Consider the following 21,174-nt stretch of genomic DNA (forward strand, 5'->3'; position numbering starts at 1 on the left):
AATTGAATAGAAGTTAAGTAGGAAGAAAACACTCAGGCGGCCTTGCTCCTATATCTCCACAATAACTAGCTTAGCTTCCTCACCCTGGGCACAGAATAGTAGAAAACTGGCCAGTTCAGCAGGCTGACTACCGTTGGAGTTGGAGGAAATCTGAATTTCATACGAGAATGAATCATCAGTACTGACAAAACAACAAATGACTTATTCATGTCCTCTCTGTTCAATATGACAGAGTGTACGATGGAGCAATCAGGACACAGCTCCACTACAACTGCACTCACCAGGACCCTGATCACACCGGGAAAAATTTCTAACCCTGCCTGCAGAGGGCGATGTTCTCATCCTGTTCGATAGCCCTCACATGTTAGGAAACCTAGACAAGGTGGGAGGGGAAAAAACAAAGAACGGAGAAAGAAAGAGAAAGTAGCTTTAACTTCTCTCATCAGTCTCAACTCGCATCAGGGAAGTCATTTATGTATCCATAGCCAGATGCACTGAGCACGTACACACCTTTTTTCTGCAGCCATAGTTTGCTGACAGTGTGTTTCAAATGTTTGGATGAACATACAGCCTCAGAAAGTTGGAGTTCTTTGTGGTATGTTTAGTGTTGCACAACCACACCGGCTCATCTCAGATGTTTCCTGGACACCTGTGATGCATCCGGCTCTGCAGAAAAGCATCATTTCTTTCTTTCTTTCTTTCTTTCTACCTGGTTCAAGTGCCACGGTGGTTCCCATTCATCCTTAAATGTGACGACTAAGATTTCACACTTCTCTTCATATCAAGAAAAAGATGTCTAATGTTGTGATTTATGCTGTTACTTCCTGGTGTCCACAGAGCTGCTACATGTGTGTGTGTGTGTGTGTGTGTGTGTGTGAGATCAGTCACAACATGTGATCCAGTCACCGCAAACAGAATCTAATTCTGCCCGAAACACTGCATGTAAGCACGCCTGCCCTTTGAAGGGAATGGGAGACGGTTTATTGAATATTACGCTGAACAGACCTTTTTGAACCGTGCACCTTAGCCACTGTTTTCTCCAACGGGAAAATAGCAGAGTGATAGTGACGAACTCTAAATGCTCTTGCACCACGTGCCCAACACTGTGCACTTTGGCTTATTGAAAAAGAGCCTTGTGTTAAATCTTCATACCTAAATACCGACCCAGATACAGCAAACCCCGCTCATGACAGTGTGAAAATATAGAGAAGTCTCCACAACCCGCATATAAAAATGTGTTGAGAATAAAAAATACACAGTTAACTCTGCAGTGTCTACAAGAGCACAGACTGGCAAAGAAAAAGCAAATAGCATCTGTGGTAACCCCTGCACTCTCAGTCATGGATAAACATACACACTAAGTCTAATTAACAGACACAAAGAAACACTGGAGCACAGCAGGCAGACCAACACCATGGCACACACATACCCCCCCAGGTTTTACATGTTAAGTCTCACCCCCCCGATCTAAAGAGCAAATGCACACCATGGCACACTCATATACTTAGTGTGCACAACAAAACCGACAACTCTCCTGACACTCGCCACTGGTTTGTTGTGCTGTTCATATGATGTCCCCTGAGTGCGAAGCTGAGCAGGGAGGGAGAAAAGAGAACAAAAACAGAGCACCGTGCTCAGAGATAACAGTTACATTTTGCTGTGAGAGGCCATCCAGTAACATGGCCATGTTTGTGTTTTTAAGGTCTGAAGAGGGAAAGGGGGGGATTAAAAAATAGGCAAGATGCCATTTATCTGTCCCAAAGTTACAGCAGCAAGGTCAGAAAAGAATGAAAGAATACCGATCATTTCCAAGATTTACACATGAACTTACTGAACATCTGTTCAACTGGATTTTTGCCTTCTTTAACAGAATAGATTGACCTTAACTCTATGTAATGCTTAATTCAGGTTCCAGTGCTTGGACTTGTTTTTAATACTAGATATTAATTACAGTTTCTGTTGTCAGTGTTTGACACTGGCTCCCAGCTTGAAGCTCCATGTTGTGTCAAGGTTAAGTTATTTTCCCCACACATACTGTGTCGAAGCAAAGGTACATTGAAAATGAAGTAAACAAGACTGCAGTTTAGAGATTAAAACACGTAATGATTTTTTGTTGTTGTTGTTGTTTTTTTGTTTTTTTTTTAGAAACCTATTTATAATTTATAAAGTCAGAGGACAATCATGTTTGGTATAGGTGACAATTCTAATCAAGAACAAAGATAGGAACAGTGACAGGTGTTACATGCGAGTGGATTTTTCTACCTTTGGACAGAATGAGACGGACTGTTTTCTCTGTTTTCCAGGCTGGCTATAGTCATATATACTACAAACGTATGACAGTGATATCAATTCTTTCATCTAACTCTCACCATCTAAGAGAACAATCTTATTTAAAAAAACAAAAAACAAACAAACAAACAAAAAAAAAACGCCACTACAGGCTTATGGGGAGTTGGCGTCATCTGTAATCTGATTGGACGTGCACTGAAAGTGGCACAAAAAGGTTAAAGTTTCAACAATTTCAACGCCAAAACATTGTGTTCTGCGACACTAACCCTAGCATAGTAACGTGGATGATGACATCCCCCTCTCTCTCTTTCTCTCTCACTCCTGCTTAAATAACAAAACCCTTCTGCTGCCATCATCTACATATAGGCAGCCTAACATGCACAGAGCATTACAGATAATCTCCCAAAACCCAAACACGCAGCTAAACCATATGTCAAGTTGGGATGTTTGTAATGTCTGCGATTGCAGCAAAATCAGGATTGGCCACACTTCCAAAGTGAATTAAACTGCATGTAAACGTTTAGTATTTCTGCAGAGCAGGAATCCAACTCCCCTCAGAGACACAAAGTGTTCCCGCTAGTGTTCGTCAACAACTACCACAGATGCATGCAAAGGCAGGATACTGCAGCAGTATCTCGGAGCATACTAAATATTCTGCCTGCAGAAATAAAGCCATATGTGTGGCTGCAGCATCCACTGCTTCCTGCATATCATAGACCCTTGGTGGCCTCTGACATGTTTGAACATCTCTGAATACGATGTTGATCACCCCAAATGGTTGCATATGTAGACTAAATTAATTGTTCTTGGGCGCATTTCTCATATTCTGAGAATGAAAAAATACAACTAGACTCCCCACTGTATTCCTCAAAAGTGGAATTAAAATGAACTGAATTATAGAAATGATAAAAGGTTTTCAAAATAACCAATAGCAATCATAAATAAATAATCCTGGCATTAATGGTCACAAAATGGAGACACATTCAGGACACTTACTTTCCTTTTCTTCCACCCCCAAGCTATGCATGATGGGAATAGACTTAACATTGGCCCGTTGTTTCTGATTAGAAAATAATACTTATGAGCTTTTGATAATTAACATGGTAATTTTCAACCAGACCTTATTATTTCCACTTAAATTCAAATTCATTCACGTGTATCTCCAAATTTTTGTGTCCTGAGTTCAAAGGCGGAACTTTCTCTCAGGCTGTGTAGTTCCACCAGCAAGTTCACAGCATGAGACTGAGAGCCTTAATTTGGGCCAAGAAAGTCCCTCTAATGCTGCAGCTGCTGTTCTGACAAAGCCCCAGAAGGCATGACTGGCACCTGGTGAGATAATAATTCAATTAAGAAAAAAATCATTTTTGTACCCTGCATTAACTTTGACAGAACTAAGTAAGTTGAAGTGTAAGTGGCAGTGAAACAGTCTGGTTCTGGTCCACGAGTCGCCTGAACGTATATCACATTTTATCTGCTGATTGGAGAGCCAGGTGAAGAAAAAACATGAGCCACAAGGAACCTACATAAATTAGACCGGAGCCGGTCACATATCAGTCTGTGTTAGAGACACCCAAAGGGGGGCTGATGTGACATTATGCATGCAGACCTCCTGGAAATGGGCCACCCTTATTGCAGATGAAGTGAGCAGTTTCCAGGGCTTGAAGTGGCACTCATGACTGAGTGCTACTTCATTCCCTTGACAAGCCTTCTTGAAGCCATGTACAGACATCGCTGCCAGATCTGATGGAGGGTTTGGTTTGAAGTAGATGCATGAATGTATTACAAACTGAATGAGGTGCTCAAATATCGCTGCTCATTCATTCCAGTGCTGCTTGTTTAGCACAAGTGCCAAAAAAAAGTTGCTCTTACATCCCTACATATGCAAAATGTTTTTTTTTTTTTTTTTTTGGCTAAGGCTGATAGCAGCTTTTGGCCGTTTCTGTGTTAGCTGTAATGTTGGAAATTATTTAAAACCTTTTTTTCATTTTCACATGCTCGGGACTTCTGTCTTTGAACGTGGCACATGTAGTGTAAAAGTGGTGGAGTCCCCCTTTAACCAAACATTTTCACTGACAGTAGATCCACATTTCCCACGCAACCTCACAGTTTGTCTGTCCACACAGGTTATTATTATTACTTTATATTTGGGGGGGTGGCAGTGGCAGTTGTCCAACATATAGGAAGTCATTGGTTCAGCTCTTGCAGTCAGCATGTTTATGTGTATCTCTATTGGAAAATACAGCTTCTATTCGAAAACATTCTGAGTGGTCAATAAGAATAGGAAGTGCAGTCTGTTTACCATTGATGTGACTATCAGAATTTCAGAATTTGTGCTAAAATAATTGTTGCACTCTGTTTCACTATCCAACGTGCATTTATTGGTGTTATTGCCAACATAGTTCCTGTAGCTAGTTTTAATGACTTGTTTAGTCATTTTAGGGCTTTAAGGATTATTTTCAAAAACCACATGGCAAGAAAATCTAAGATTTATATTTATTTATTTATTTCTCTTTATTTATCTACCGTTTTTCACTCCACAAGTGCAAACTCAGGTCTTTCCCTCCACAGCAAATGGGCTGAAACCACTTCATTCTAGTATGCAAATGAAATGTGATAGCATCATGAATATGCTAATAATCATGCCATATAGCAACATTTTGTACATTTTCTGATCGGTCTGAACATCTTTCCTTTGAAAGTTGTTCATAGAAGCAGCACAAGTTCTCAACTGCATCCTCAATTCTACACATTTTCAGTCCATGGTTCGGGGGTTAAGTGGAAAGTTGGGTGACCTACAACCTACCTCTCCTGTGTGACAGTCAGACTAAACAAGAGACTGGTGGATGGGCTGACAGGAAATGAGGGAAATGGCTCACTTGCCTTCAGCACTAGCCAACTCTACATGTGAATTGTGACAGGAGAGACAGAAGACCATTCAGACTTCAATGTGGCAGGGTAGGGTATTCATCAACAACACTCTCACATAGTCTGAAAGCTGTGTTTAATTTTTAGACAATTTTTAGACACAACACTGAAAATTCAAAGAGAGTTTCTGATGCAAACAGAACGGCTCCACATCAGTTATGATGAATTATTTTGTGTGTTAAACACTGAAATTAAATTAAAAAAACATGTTGGAAAATGTTCATTTCTAAGTATCTGATTTGCAGTTATTATTGTTCCCATTTCCAAATGTTGTCATCAAAACTGCCTTTTTATCTTCTTAACAAGTTTGTTTTTAAATGTTTATTTCAATTCCAAAGCCACATACTGTACTTTTAATAAATATTCAGCTGAACACATTTAGTAATTAGTGGTGAATAATAAGCTTTTAAATGCATCAGCATGTGCAGCTGTCTTCTTAATAAGAAAAAGGAAATCTGGAACTATGTTTCGCCCTATAGGCTGTAGTTCTCATGAGTCTTCCTCTCCCTATCTTAAAAGTGCACACGTGCCCACACACTCACATGTTAGCACCACATCTGACACCAAAATCATAAAGCCTGAAAATTCCCAAAAGCAAGTAGACTCACACTAGATACTACAAAAACACGCAGACCAAAGGGGAGGTGCAACTCCCCAAAGTCATCTGTTCAGGAGTGCTGCCAACACTTAAGAAGTAAAAACAACAAGGGAAGATCCAAACACAGAGGCCTAAATAGTTTCAATCCCTGCAAACTGGGGCGTGTAGGACACTGCTTCTCATTGTGCTGGTCAGTCTACAGTGTTTCAAGCTTTTGGGGAACGGACACTACAGTAGATTTATTGACATTGGAAGGAGATTTAGGTTGATCAAAGACAACAAAAGCAAAGTCTCCAAAATACCAAATAAAGTGTTCCTTAACTTAGTTAAATTTCTTATGTACTCATTTCTGAAAGCTATACTTCTGTGTCTCTATTCAATTATACTTCATCATCAAAATAGAGGGGGAAAAAAAAGCTTTGTTGTCTGAACTATCTGCAGTATTTTATTTGACGTTCACAGCACCTTTAACCATGGTAACCCTCCCACAGCCATAAATCACAGTCATCATTAAAAATGTCATTTACATGACATTTCCAACATCATCACTCAACCCAACATCTCTCTGGTGAATACATCTCATTCATTTCATACCAGTTGGGTCTTTAGGTGAAGCTGTGAGCTCAACACTCCTTTCTTCTATGTGGTTGTGTCTCCCTGCTGTCACACAGGTGTTACAGTTCACTTCATGGACCAGCTTTCCCGCTGAAAATTGTTTTCCTCTCCCTCCTGCATTGTGCATTTGCAATAGCCCCAACAGAACTAAAGACTGAAACCTAAGCTCCTGTCGGCTTGATTAACTAACCTCAAATGGTTCTCATTTGAAGGCCTATTTTCCCCCCTTCATCATGCCAACTCTCTTCTGAGGTCACCTGTTTTCATTAGTTTCTTCGTGCCAAAGGTTGAGAGAGAGTTTTTTTGATTGAACACATTTTAAACAAGAGAAATCTTCTATTTGTGCATTATGGTAGGGCATAGAGTTTTAAAACAAATTTTAGCATTTACTATCTGCCTGCAAACACTGAGCGCTGAACTCCTGACTGAGTCACAGGTACCTGTGAGCTGTTAAACCTCCCTCTGAAAAGGTTGTTACTTTTAGAACAGTGACATTAAGCTCATTGTGAGTTTCTTTTTTGCTGAAGGAAAAAAATAAAGTGAAAAATTTAACTATCCTCTTGAGATTTGGCCTGGAGGCGTGGTCCCAAAAGATGAAGAAGAAGATTTGATCAACCTAAAGAGCTCTACAACTGTAGAAATTCTAGCTCCTGTTTAAAACTGAGCTTAGAACAGCTGTCGTTTCTGCATCAGGCTGCCAAAAAGAATCTCAGGTCTGAAGTCGGGCATACACTGCAGTGTAGCCTTAGCGGGGCATTCAGGGCCATTGTCCTGTCGGGTAGGTTCTCCTGGAGACTTGCCCTGTTTCTACATCCATCTGTCTTTCATTGCTCCGATCTGTGGAATGCGTGGTGTAAATGTTTGTATGGACAGATATTCTCGTCTCTGCCGTTTACAGCTCGTTCAGTATTTCTGATGTGTCCCTTTCATTTCTGATTAATGTCACACTTGCTCTGTTTTGGCTTGGCAGCCTTCCCTTGACAAGGTTATTGCAGAGCTATATTTTTTTTCCATTTTGTTGATATTTTTGAACCCAACCTTCATTTATTTTTTGCTTCAGTTGTGTCTCTGGCCTGTTAGGAAAGTTTTTAGTGGTGCTGCAGACTCAGAGCCCCGTCAGGTCAGAAAGTATTAAAGTGCATGTAGACTCCGGGGCTAAAATGTTTTGATCTGCATTCTATCTCAGTACCATCAGGGGCAACTCAATGGGCTGCAAAAGGTCAGATTTTATTGAAGTCTATGGGAAAAGGACCCTATTTCTTACGTGATTTTATCAGCTCAGTAAATGTTTTCCTCACATTAATGGTCTCAATCATTAGTTTTAAGTCTTCTTCGAAACAACACACTATTCATTAGTAAAATAAAAAGCTCAAACCTTTAGCAGCAGTTCATGTAACAAACCTGATGTCACAGTGCGCTGCTATTTGGAATCAGTGTATTTATACTGGCGCCATGAGACAGACAGTATGATACTTTGGATTTGGTCAGATCTGATGTTAACATCAGTCCCAAATGATGCAATCACAACTGGCCAACTCTAAATGCAGTGTGAACACACAAGACGTATTGAAAACACATCTAACCATGAAATGTACGCTCTGTTGGCATCCGAGCCAAATGACAATTTCTACCATTGTCCTTTTTTCCCTGTAACATCTTCGGGTTGGATGCTTTGTAAGTCACAGTACACGCTAGGACACACTTGCCATCTCTTACTTTTTAAAGTATAATTCAATTTCATGATTTCTTTCTTCATTACAGCATTTCACCCTGTTTTGACTCAAATTCTGACTTTTATCTTGGCTTTGCAGTTAATCATGCACATTTTCTCTCCTTCAGCCGAATCATTATATACAGTCGCTCGGTATTTTTAAAGATAGAGTTTCAAAGGCAATCTCTCGACAGAACCACTGACGTCAGATTAAGATCAAAGCACCTCATTTTTTTTTTGCTCCTGCTCATTTGTAGATCTAAACATGACATTCAAGAAGATTCGCTGCACATACCTGTGTGTCTGAGTTCACACCTGTCCCGCTGATGACAGTTGTTCAGATAAAATATTTAAATGAGTAAATATCAGTCCTGCGCATGTGGAAAAAAAATGCTGCAATCTCCACGTGTGTAATTAACTTTGGTAAAGATGCAAAGCACAACAACAGATTGGTATTTGTTTGACTGTTTATCTCATCATTGTCCCCTGAGAATTTAAATTTCTACCGAGACCAACGTGGGTGGTGTTGGTGTGCGACTCGGGAGAGACCTTTTACCCGCTCAGGTTCTGCCACAGTGTTGGGCCAGCTTTGATGAGACAGTAGATAATGTGTGCGGTCTTGCGAAACAATCATTGAGAGCCTGGATACAGATATTAATTCAAAGCTCTTGTGTTAATTCAAGGTGGTATACACTGCATTAATAACTTTTAGTTAACTTTCTCAGTATCCTTACACAGTATGGTGCATTTACACATGCATATATACGTATTAATATTTCCTAAGTGAGATGAAAGTGACGACAAACATTCATTTCCTTTTTGATATCTGACAAAGTGAGGCACTCACTCTCACTAAATTCTATTGAAATGCATTCAAAATAATAGTCTTTTGTGCTACAGCTGTCTTTTACTCTCATGGCAGGCTGAAATCTCTCTATCGATGAGCGTTTTGTATTGCCAGCTTCACTTCCAATAACAGTGAGCTGATTACCCCGGAGCATCCTCGGGTTCCCATCACTGTTTTCCATCTCTCAAAGGAGAAATGACACAAACTTTTGAAGACTTTGTTTGCACAAAGATGGCTCTATAAATGGAATGGAAAAATGTCAAGTGCACCGCTTTGTAAAGGGAGGGAATGAGAAAAATGAAAATGCGTCTTCTCCTAGTACAGTGTTTTTCACAGCTTGACTCTGGCACAATGAAGACAACCTCTTGCGTAACCTCTGAATTATTTACATATTCCAGTGGGGGTGTATCAACAGTATTCTCCTATGCCTGGCTGGGTGAGAATGGACACAAACATTCTTTGACAGCTATCATATTACAGTGTTCAACCTCAGACCATGTGATAGTGGAAAGCCCTGTAGAGAAGAGGAGGCTGGTATCCAGCAGCAGGGTCAATACATTGATTGAACCCAGGGACTTACAGATCGTTTAATAGTTTTTGCTAAAGTAGCCAGTGGTGATGCAGGGATTCATCCACAACCCTCACCTTCACAATGATTCTACCAATGAACCCGCAGGGTGTATAATGTATAGTTTTTGATCGAATTGAAGTAAAAGTGATTTTTATTTATTTATTTATTTTTGAGAAATGAGAAAAGTAAAACAAAGTGAATCTGCTCTGCTCTGGTTGGTGCTACCGTAAAAAGAGCTTTTCAAGGATGCTGGTCTCCAGGGCACTGTCCTCTATCAATACCAGTTAAAGGCATGTCTCTGTAGCTTGCTAATACAAGGGCATTGGATTGTTGAACATACCCAGATGCTTGTTTCCATTATAAATGAGGTCCTTGGTTTCGGATGCATGACAAAAACGAATATAACCTTTGATTGCACTCTTCTTTCTTGTGTTGTTAATTTTTGAGAAACATCATCACGGATTTCTTTGTAAGTTATTGACCTATTAAACATACAGATCACACATCTACCAGTCATAAAGTTGCTCGGATATTTGTAAGCATAAATTGACACGAACCTAACACTCCTCAATAAATAAACAGCACAATTAAAATAACAATGGAGCTCACATTTGATAATTTGTGGCTCACCATCACCATCATCAGTCTCGGGGAATGGAAAAGAGAAACAACACAGCACAGAAGCACAGAAACAATGCCTCATAGTGTGAGTCAAAGGTTTAACTTATGTTTGGAAGGGATGGGGATGGTGGGGTTGGAAGGTTGGGGATGAGGAGTGGGAGTGGGGGCCTGTGGGAGGATGGGCCAGGCCACTACTTACAGACATACATTCACAAGGAAATAACACACGCATAAGCAACAAGCAATAAAGACACAAACAGTCAATTCCCAAATGCATTTAGTGTGCAGTTTGATAATGTGTGAACCCCTCTAGGTGTCAGTAAACTCTTTCAATGGCCTTAAGTTGCCTCTGTAAATGGTTTTATAAGCAGTTCATTGAAGCATGGTCTCCCCTTATCATTATCCCTCACATATTACCACTGATACAATTTATTTCCAGGCAGTTGTGGCACAGACCAATGATTCCCATGACTGATTCTATTGCCTTGGCTAAAAAGTCACATGTGTATGTGCTCTGGTCATGCATTTTATAGTAAACCTCAAGGAACTCTTACATTAGGAAAATCCAAATTAAAGCTCAGTTTTCTTGCGACTTAACTTTTTTTCCAGATACATCCAGTCTTGGCTGAGCAGATTTTAAGAGGTTTCTCAAGACAGAGGATAGTAAAGAGAACAAACACAGGCCAGCTGCTTCAGTTTATTGCTGAAAAGCAAACATTAAACAAGATTCATCATCACCGCTGACACTGAACAAATACTGCCTTTAATCACGCTTGTCAAATAGGATGCTCACCGAAAACAGCTACATTTGTCTCTCTACTTTGTAGCAGAACATGTTAAAAAAACATTCATGCTAAAAGCTCATCACTCAGTATATGATCTGCATCCATACCAGAAAAGCAGAAAACATGCAAAACACTTCAATGCCTGATTGAGTTGTGAATCTTGATTTGATCAACTTCAAAGTAATGGAACAATTCAGTTATTCAAATGCTGATCAAATCAAACGTCACTCAAATTGGGCGGTGGGGCCATAGGTGAGGGTGTTAGGACTTCCTCATGTGTGACATTGATCTGTGGCCAAATGATTTCATGAAAAAGATCAAACTCATAGACCAAATGTATCACCATGTGTCTTTTAGCTGCTTTGTATGTTTGGATTAAAGCGGAGTAGTTTTGTGTTTCCTGATTGGGACATGGACGTGTTCGGTGCTTGCTTTGAAGTTAAGTCTTTCATTTCAGGGTTGTGTGCCATCTCTATCAATTCTTCCTTCGTCTCGAGCCCCACCCAATGAAGAAAATGTTTGCTCACTCTGAGGGCAAAAGCTCAAAATCTCTGACTTATAGGCCGGTCAGTTCTCTCCTTGATCTCAACATTTATGTAACAAAATCTGGGTTGTTCCAAGACTTGAGGGTTACCTGTAAACTAACAACAATCAGAACCTGAAACCAAGCTCTCTGTAATTAAAAGCGGAGTAAAGTAGCTGAAGAAATTTGAGCCTGTTAAATTGACACCCTGCTGTTGATTTGAGGAATCTGTAGAATTAAGTTAAAAGCCTTTCTAAGTCACACAAAACATAATTGATTGTTTGTTTGAGAAATGTTTCCACATCCTAAATTTACTGAGTATTCTTGTCTTCAGCGGTGTGAAGTGTAATGACTTTTCATTCAGTGGCTCTGCTGAATGAAAGGCTGTACTGTGAACGTGCCTCTGAAGCTGCCGTATGTATAGACTTACTTGTACATTACCTATTATAGCATTAACTGAATCAAAAGAAATCTTTGGTCGCCTCCCTCTCCCTCCCCTGGGCCATCCTGGTGAACATCCTCTGTGACCTGTCATATGAGTGTGTGCCGTGTCTGCCATGTTGAGCTAGCATGACCTAACATATCTGTAACCCCAGCATAGGGCAGTTGGTCACATTTTTCCGAACCTGCCTGGGTTTTTTTCCACACCTTAAATCTAATTCTGGAACTGGCAGATTGTTTTATTTTCTGACTGACAGTCACAGAGACAGCATCTGTGGTGGTGGCCGGATAAGAAGTTGAGAAAATGTCAAGAGACAGAGAGCCTATTCTTCTGATGTTAAACTGAGACCAGACCTTATGTTGAAGTGATGTGCTGTCAGACATTTCAGACTGGGCCTCGTTGATTAGCACTTTCTTACGTACGTCTAAACCGCAGTAGTATGTCTTTGACACGTCTGAAGCCAAACTACAATTGAACAACGGTAAAACACTATAAGAGTGGAGAGTTTAGATTGGTGTGAAAGCGCACGTCATTCATTTAGTTAAACCTGATGTATGTCACACCATAATCTATTCAGCACAAACTGGGATAAAAGCCGGAGAGTAGAAAATAAACAGAGGAAAGCTGTCTGCTGTAATTTAAGTGAGAAATGCAGCAGGTTTCTGAAGGTGGTGTCTCAGTTTCTCTGTGGGATTTCAGACGACCACCAGACTGTTGCTTTGCACGTATTCATAGTGGAAAGAGATTGGATAGAGTGTCAGATCATCGATATTATGGTCACATAATTTATGGAAATATTTCTTTTGAGGCAAGATGGTTCATTCACTCCTGAAAACCAAAACAGTCAGTGGACAACAGTGTGAGACCCACTTTTGTTGCAAATGCAATATATTGTTAGCAGTGTCTTTTTTTTAATTATAAAATAGAGATAAAAAATATGCCATTGTGCCATTATATTTTTTTGAGGTAGTTGTCTAGTTGTTTAACACCAAATGCTCAAAATTATTTTTTATTAAACATTATAATCAGTATTAAATCAGATTGAAATTCTCGGTTCATATTGTAATGTAAGGACAATTTTCTGTGGAATAAAGAAGCCTAAAAATAAGTGGAATAACAAATGGGGGGGGGGGGCAAAAGTGGATGCCAGTAGCACTAAAAGTCTGGGACTGAAAGAAGTGAAGAAGAGGGAAACAGAGAAGCCTGCTGGGGGAACATAACTCCACTCCATGTCCCACTGCTGAAATGGGAGGGGAAAAGAAGCTACATTGCAATATACTCTTTAGAATTAATTCACTGTCTCTTCTCCAAGAGCATCTAATTTAGCGCTGCTTGCCTTCGCTACTGTCTCACGCTGCCCCTCGCTCTCCATCCCTCCCGTTTCCTTCATCCATCTCCTTTAGTATCTCCCAGCACCCCCCAACCCCTCCCATGCCATCCACCACTACCACCTCTTTCCCTTTACTGTCTCCTGCTCTCCTCCTCTGCCTTAGGCCCTTGTTAGACTTTGTATGTGGCAGGTGCAGAGAGAAATAGGGGGGCCTTGAACACGACACTCAAGCTGTCTGATTGGGAAGGAGAGCACGAAAACCTGGAGACAAGGGAGATGAGAGGGGGAGCGAGTGGATATGAAAAACCTCTTCTCCCTCTGCAAGAGACAGAGGGGAATGGGAGAGGCAGCATACTGATGGAACAGACAGGCTGGCAGACTGCTTATCTCCTTATCCATTGTTTTAAAGAGGTTTACCTCATTAAAACTGTGGTTATGGAAATGCTGACGGCTTGATAGATAATAAAACCTCACGGCAGCAGTACATGCTCAGTCTGAATTCATTGATTCTTTGTGCGTTATACTTCAATTTGAGATTATTTCTGTCTCCTAAAGGGGCTTTACCCCCTCTGTCCATTTGAATAAAATGATAAGATCTCTGTTTCCTTGAATGCCTGGATTTTTGCCTGAAGAAAAACAGTAGCCTCACTCGTCCGACTCTGTAACTGGGCCTGTTTTAATTGACTGAAATAAAAACAGCAGTAAATGAGTCAAATATGAGAAGGTCGCTGTGTTTTCCAGCCCGTTGCTCATCCTAAATGGGTCCCCGTGGCCTAAATGAGGATGGATGTGAGCTGAGGAGCATTCACTGGTCTCAACTCAGCATCACGACGAGCCAGGGGAAAGACAAGGGCAAAGGATGAAAGAGGAGTTTAGTCCGAAGGAGGGCCCTGGCTGTGGTGCTGTTTAGATGCATTACTGTGGAGGATTTACAGAACGCAGTTGTACAAACTGTGTTCAATGTGTAGGTCTGCCGCAGAGACTGTGAGGAGGTCAAGGGGCCTGTACTTAGTGTACAGATTTATCCATGAGCTGTGGAGTTGCTGGTCAAACTTCTCAGATCATTTCTCTGTGGTTGTTTTTTCCTGTTCCGTCTGCAGCCAAGTGAAGGCTTTTGTGGAGTGTTAGCATTATAAATGGCCTCTTAAATTGAAAAGAAGGTTTATTTATGCAATTTCTTCTTAATCACATTCACATCTGAAGATGTGGACCCTGGTAAGCTGAAACAAAGGCAGGTGCTGTGATCATAGGAAGAGAGGGCAGCAGCCCATTACGATGATAGCAGGCGTTACTTTCATGAATGACGATGATTTATTAGTCTTGTGTCTATCTACATGAGCACATAAGAAATCTGTCATGATTCATGATGAGGAACTCAGCAACAATTCAAGGTCAGATTGATAAATGTTAGATGTTGGATGATGACATCAACTTCAAGTCTGTGCTCTGCCCTGTTTCTTCTTCAGTTATGGAAAAACATAATAGGAACCAAGATCACAAGTACAGCATTAAACAAAATGCAAAACATACCACAGTAATTGGTAAATGTTTAAATCATATATCAACAGTAAATGGTACCAAGAGAACTAATGAAAAGTCATAGTCTGTGCACAGTAAGAAATCTTCCAGCCGCCAAATTTGGTCACAAAAATGTATTTTTTAATAGTTCAAGGGAATTAATTTGCAAAAATACATAGTGAATGATAGCACTTGATTAGGCCCATAATCGTACTCCCTGCCACGGGTATAAGTTTGAAATTGCCCGAGTGTAATTGTCAGATTCATTTGACCCCAATTTTTGTCCAATCAGCGGTGACTGAAATATCCCACGTGGCATATAAATAATCACATTTTATCAAAATGCCACATCCCAATTAGATACCTACAGCAGTGGTGTCTGAATGTAGGACCAGAGAGGACAGCTTCAATCAAGATCTAGGCCATGAAATCAGTTATTGTCATGCGTTGGTTCATAATTAGCAAAGCACACTATGGGCAAACAGTTTACCTTTGATATCTTTGAAATCAAAACAACCTGCATGTTTACCAGCGCCAAAAACAGAGCTTGCATTTGTTTCATTTTGTGAGTCTGTGTGTGCGAATTGTGGCGTAGCTGTGAGGGGACTGATTTTGTCACTGAGATGGCATCACAGAACTTCACGTGTGTAGCTGAGATGAAAATTGAGGCTAAGTTGAACATGGCCGTGGTCCCCTGAGTGATGAGTCCTAGTGTATATATTTAGCAATGTCTGCTGTGTACAAGGGATGTCATGAGAACCAATGTTCAGTAGCAAATCAGTGTGAAAGTATGTGTGTAAAATGTGACGGCCCTTGTTTTTCTACAGTGCTGTTGGTACACTGATGCCACCATAGATATTTGAGATGTGATTCTTTCAGGTCTGATGAGAGCAGCATAACAAAACTGAAAGATTTTATAGTCTTGACATCAAAATCCGACGAACAACAGCAACAAAGGTTTGAATGGCAGCAGCAGGTACACTGCTGCTTCTGGGGTAAAAGCAGCATCATTGCCTATGGAGGCATTTAGTACTGAATGCAGAGTGGCGTGGCTGGATTATATATATCTCCAGAGCAGATCAAATGCTGAGTTGAAAAGCCACCTCAAACTTACACTACCAGTCAAAAGTTTGGACACCCTTTCTCATTCAAATGGATAGGAACGTGTGTGCAAACTTTTGACTGGTAGTGTATCTAAGCAGCTCAAAGACAGGCATCGTTGAATCATTTATATAAGTTTGAGCAGAATGACAAGTTTGAGCAGTGATATGCAGTGAATTTGTCTGCACATGGTGTGAAAGATTATGTTGTGGCTATTCACAAATACAGCCGTAGAACTTAATGATAAACTACGACTATGTGTATGGCTGTAATGTGATGATTGAAGATTATTTTATCTCAACATCAGTCATGAGCAGCGTGTTAACCTCTCATCTATAAAGTGGCGCAAAGCTTGAGAGTCTTGGCAGGAACCCAAAGCAGCTGATTGATAATCTTTACTGCAACTGACTGTGGATGGATCTTCCTGGAGGCGTTGTCGTGTTACAAAAGCAGCAGCTCTGCCCGTGTCCCAGAGTGGCTTGAGCTTTGGTGAAGTCTGATGCTCATGGCGGTGCCAGCAGACTCTATCTGGAGCATTCTTGAGTTCTTCTGAGGTTTTTCTGAAGGTGGTTGTGGGCAGATTGTGTTATCTGCCTGCTGCATGCAGGAGAGATGCTCCAATTACGGAACCTCATTTTAGGCCTCGCTTCAGAGGAGAGTGACGTTGGCTGCATGACGTCACCAAAAATTAAATTCTGAAAATACATAAAGAGTCGCAGAAATACCAGTTTGGTGCTTTATTCAGATTGTCTTGACTTGGCTTGTAAAAAAGGGCAGACCGATCGACCAATATCAAAAACTGCATATGTGCTACAGTTTTGCAGGCTGATGCAGTCCTCAGGGATCGCTCACATTCTCTGGTTTCAACCAGACGAGGGAGTGTCTTGTGTGTTCATCTCCTACCATGACATAAATACATTCAGCAAAACCACATTAACCTAATGGAAGAAACAGCTAATGTTTCCTGAAGCTAATAGTAAATCAGTGTGGGTTACACAGCTGTCCCTCCGTTGGAATAACAGACATTGTGGGTGTTTTGTGTGTGACCTTACGTGAAGGATGCTGACAGCGTGGGCATAAGAAAGATCTTTAAATCGATAGGACAGAAATCTGGAAACTAACCAAAAACGTTTAGTTAGTTTTATTTTGCATCTGTGTCTATGAAGAGTAAGATGCTGGTCATTTGTGAGGACTAAAATGCGGCTTACAATTTTATTCTGTTTTTAGATTGTTTTACTGTTAACAGTATTGTTATTCCATTCGTTCATTCATCGTAAACCGCTCATCTGTTTCTGCGTCACGGGGGGTGCTGGAGCCAATCCCAGCTCACACTGGGTGAGGACGGGGTCACCCTGGACCGGCCAACACACAGAGAGACAGACAGAGACAACAACCATTCACACTCACACTCAGACCTACGGACAATTTATGGACAATTTTACCAGTTAACCCAAACATGATGTCTGGACAGTTGGAGGAAAGCCACACAGACACGGGAAGAGCATGCAAACCCACAGAAAGGCCTCAGGCCCGGGAACTGAACCCGTGACCTTCTTGTTGTGAGGCAACAGCACTAACCACTATTGCAATATAATTCCAATCTCAGTAAGAATTTAATAAATCTTCAGAGTTTATTACAACCACATGTTTTAGTTGTTCACTTAAATCTTACCTCTGTTTGTTAATGTGCACAATAGTCTATATTCTGTGTTTTTGAAAAAGTTTATTACACATTACCAATATTTTACCATAACACGCTTCCACATTTACATCTGTGGAAAGGTATAAAATGTTTGCAGAAGATTATCAGCTTACAATGAAATTCTTGTTTTTTTTTTTTTTTTTTTGGTAAGCCTAATTTTTGTCAAGCAACATTCTGTCATTTGGTTAAAGTATGAACATGACAGAGGAATAAAAATGCTGTCTTTGGGATGAGGTTCAGGACCTGCACTTTAAAACTCAACAAGGCTTTCCGGAGAAAAGTTACTTGAAACAGCTAAATTCATCAGTGAGCTGGCTCCTTCCTAAGGCTTGAAAATTGAGCCACGGGGAATGAAAAAGAGGTTTAGGGAAGGCTGAAGTAGCCCATTACACACAATTTAAAGTCACAACCCGGCAGGCTTTATGAAAGTGCTCTTCAGTAGGAGGGGGAGGAGGAAGATGAGGAAGAAGAGTGGTCTGAAAGACAAACAGAGCCCCAGTCGGTTTGCTGTGACCGATGGTGAAGCTCTGTGGCCCCCAGAGTTACCGACCCGGAGGCTGCACCAACAAAAGGACGAAGTGACTCTTCGTTCAAGCAATAAACAATCAACAGCAAAAAACATACCTCAGAAAGTCTCACCTATTCCAAGTCTGAAATATAAAGAGAAGCCATCGTATGCGAGCCAGTACGGAATTAGAATTTCTGCCCCTAAAGAAAAAAAAATACTAGAGGGGGAAATTATACCACCATAAAATATAAAACCCGAATGTGATCTAATATTGTTCGATGTGACTCGCGTCGGGCCGAAGAACGCCCCTCAGCTGTGGTATAATGAGCGCACAGCACGGCCTGTCGTGGTGCATCGCTTAATTCATTGACGGGGGTTTTTATTATTATTTTATTTTGGAAATCCAGACAGGAAGCGGTGTCTTATCCAACCGTGGAAGACTTGACGGCTGTTGTCCGGGAGCTTTAAGCGCTCACGTCGGTCTAACACTACATCTCACCACTGCGGTAGGAGAGAGAGAGGGAGAGAGAGAGAGAGAGAGAGAGAGACGGCAGACACAGTTCTCTTGTCCCTGCGCGCGTCTCTGTCGACTTTATCACAGAGGAGGACTTTACCTGAGAGGACATACAACAAACAGCTCCCAGGGCAGACCGGGGACAGCCAAGGAGGGACAACTTTTGGCTATTGCTTTTTTTTTTTTTTATAATACCCATATAATTAGATTTAATTGTTGTTGCTGTAACCTTGGGGACTCAGAGAGGATGGGACCGCTTCTCCTTTCCTTCGCCCTGTGCGTCAGCGCCGCTGTCCCGCAGCGTGTGAGAGGTGAGTGGGGAAAAGTGACAGGCTGTCACAGCAGCTTCCACCGCGATCGGGGGCGTCTTCACACGTACAAAGTGGCCCAGTGAGATTACTGACAGAGAGCCTGGTTTCCCTCCTTCTTTAATTCTTATTGCGGGATGGTCAGTGTGTCGGCGCGTTTGGCATTGGAAAACTCACCCAGTCTGTCCTCTGGGGAATTAGATGTGTTTAAAGGGCACTTGTTTGAATCGACCGAAGTGATAATCAGATGTTTTAAGGTGGTGGCAGGAGGAGGGGGGGTCATTCCTTGACATTTTAAGGCAGAATTGAGCTCTGCTCTGGGTATTTGGTGCGCCCTCCTCACCCCGATGTTACTCAGCTCGTTTCCCTCCCCGTTTTTTTCCTTTCCTCCACGGGATGGAGAAAACGAAGCTGTGCGTCCTGGTGTCGATGAAGATACAAAGGACGTCACTTTTCCCTCTTTACCAAACTGAATAACACAAAGTGGGCTCCAGATAGAGCCGGCTCCTGTCACTTACATGAGATCCAGTGACTCCCCCGGTATTAATTGCATCGCAGCAACATTATTGACTGGGATGTCATCACTAGAAGGTTAACTGCGCATTGCAAGTCCAGTGTAGTCTTTCCAGAAAGTGTCAGACAGCTCTGTCTAAAGAGGAGACTGTAGAAAGGTTGAAGCTGGTACTTCACCAGATGAAGCAGCATTCAAATGCTTTTCCACCTTCCCTCCCTCCCTCCCTTTTGTCCTTTCATTTGTCTGCTGATGGTGGTATTTCAGTTTCTGTATAATTTTCCTGGAACAGTACCTGTGGGATTTGTGCAAAGAAAGCGGCTGAAGCCCCTCATGGAAGTGGGTCATGCCATCCTCCCTGTCTGTTCATTTAGCAACATGCATGCCTCAAGAGTCGCACATGCCAGACAGACCTCTGTCTTCTTACCAAGAGTGTGCCTGAAGCCGAGTTTCTAAGGCTCCCTAAGCCTCGCAGTGTCAACTCAGAGTCATACAAGACGTAATACTCCCCAGTAAGCTGGCATAATGAATGCAGAGGAAACACGGAGAGTCTTGGTGCCACGGGTTGGCTTGTTTCAAGGCTCAGTGAGTTAAAAATACACCGTGAACTAGTCCCCCAATTAATCATATCCCAGTTAAATTTGAGCTATTGTGAAAGGAATTTTGTCCATGTGTTGTGGAACTGTACGGCTGTAACCCCGTCCACAGCGAGGAGCTGCTTTAAAGGGGGATAACAACATTTGATCTGAATGTCAGCATGTCAGTGGTCGTAATGGTCACCCTGGCCGCTATTTTAGCAGCGTTAACAGCTTCATCAGTCTGCCTCCAAAATTCCTCAAGGAAAAGAAAACAAGAAACATCCCAGAGTCCGGTGGAAAAGGGCTTCAAAGCATTCCTGCCTCCTAAAAACGACACAAGAAGAATACACCGTGATAATTCAAAGTGTTTTTGAGTTCCACAACAGCTACGTTTCACTCTCCTTTCCTCGTTGCTCAGAGGTAGCAGATGTCTCCGGAGGACAGCTGCTAACAAACACTCCACTGAGGGTGTCACGGGGCACCTCTGTCCACTGAAAGAAATTGATGGGGCAGAAACGTTCGCCTTCAGGTAAAACAGCCTGCATTGTTTCAAGTCAGCGTGCAATACATCACCTCCTCTGGCCAGTTACTGGTGCTGACACTCACGCATTGTTTGGGATGCTGACTGTCCGCCTGGATAAAACACATGACTGGACTTGTGGGTCCATCTGTATGGAATTGTAAGAAGCTTTTGTGCTTGTTTTGAGTCAGTTTTAATGAATTTTATGCATCTTAATTTTAGTCTCAGTCTTGTTATAATAGCTGGGCAATTAGAGCCTTTTAGGCAAATGGACAGCCATCTGGAGCGGCGATGTGATTGTCGCCAATTGGTGAATCATGATTAGTGTCAATATTGTTGGTCACTGTTCATTTTGCAGTTTTTTTTTTTTTTCCTGGCCTAACACAGTTGGTGAAGTTTGTCAAACACAAAACAGTTGTGGGAAGTTTGTGATTGCTGAAATGACTGTGACTTCAGTTGGACTTCATCATGCTCGCAGACTGTAGATTTGTTGGTTTAAAACTTGAGAGGCCAACAGAAGGCTTATTCCCTGCTAGCAGCGATGACATCTGGTACATTTTGGACAAACAATGAAACAATGGACCTGGCAGGAAATGAGAGGGATAAATGTTGGGTGGATGTAACTTAATATTGTGCTGGACGTCATGGATCCTTGAA

At 41.5% G+C, this 21,174-nt stretch overlaps 1 pseudogene; it reads left to right on the forward strand.

Moving 5' to 3' along the window:
• The first annotated feature begins 14,623 nt into the window (after nucleotides 1-14,623).
• The window catches only part of LOC115048429 (EGF-like repeat and discoidin I-like domain-containing protein 3), a 75,770-nt pseudogene continuing 69,219 nt past the window's right edge, over nucleotides 14,624-21,174 (forward strand).

This window comes from Echeneis naucrates, chromosome 9, assembly GCF_900963305.1.
Source record: "Echeneis naucrates chromosome 9, fEcheNa1.1, whole genome shotgun sequence".
Lineage (NCBI taxonomy): Eukaryota > Metazoa > Chordata > Actinopteri > Carangiformes > Echeneidae > Echeneis > Echeneis naucrates.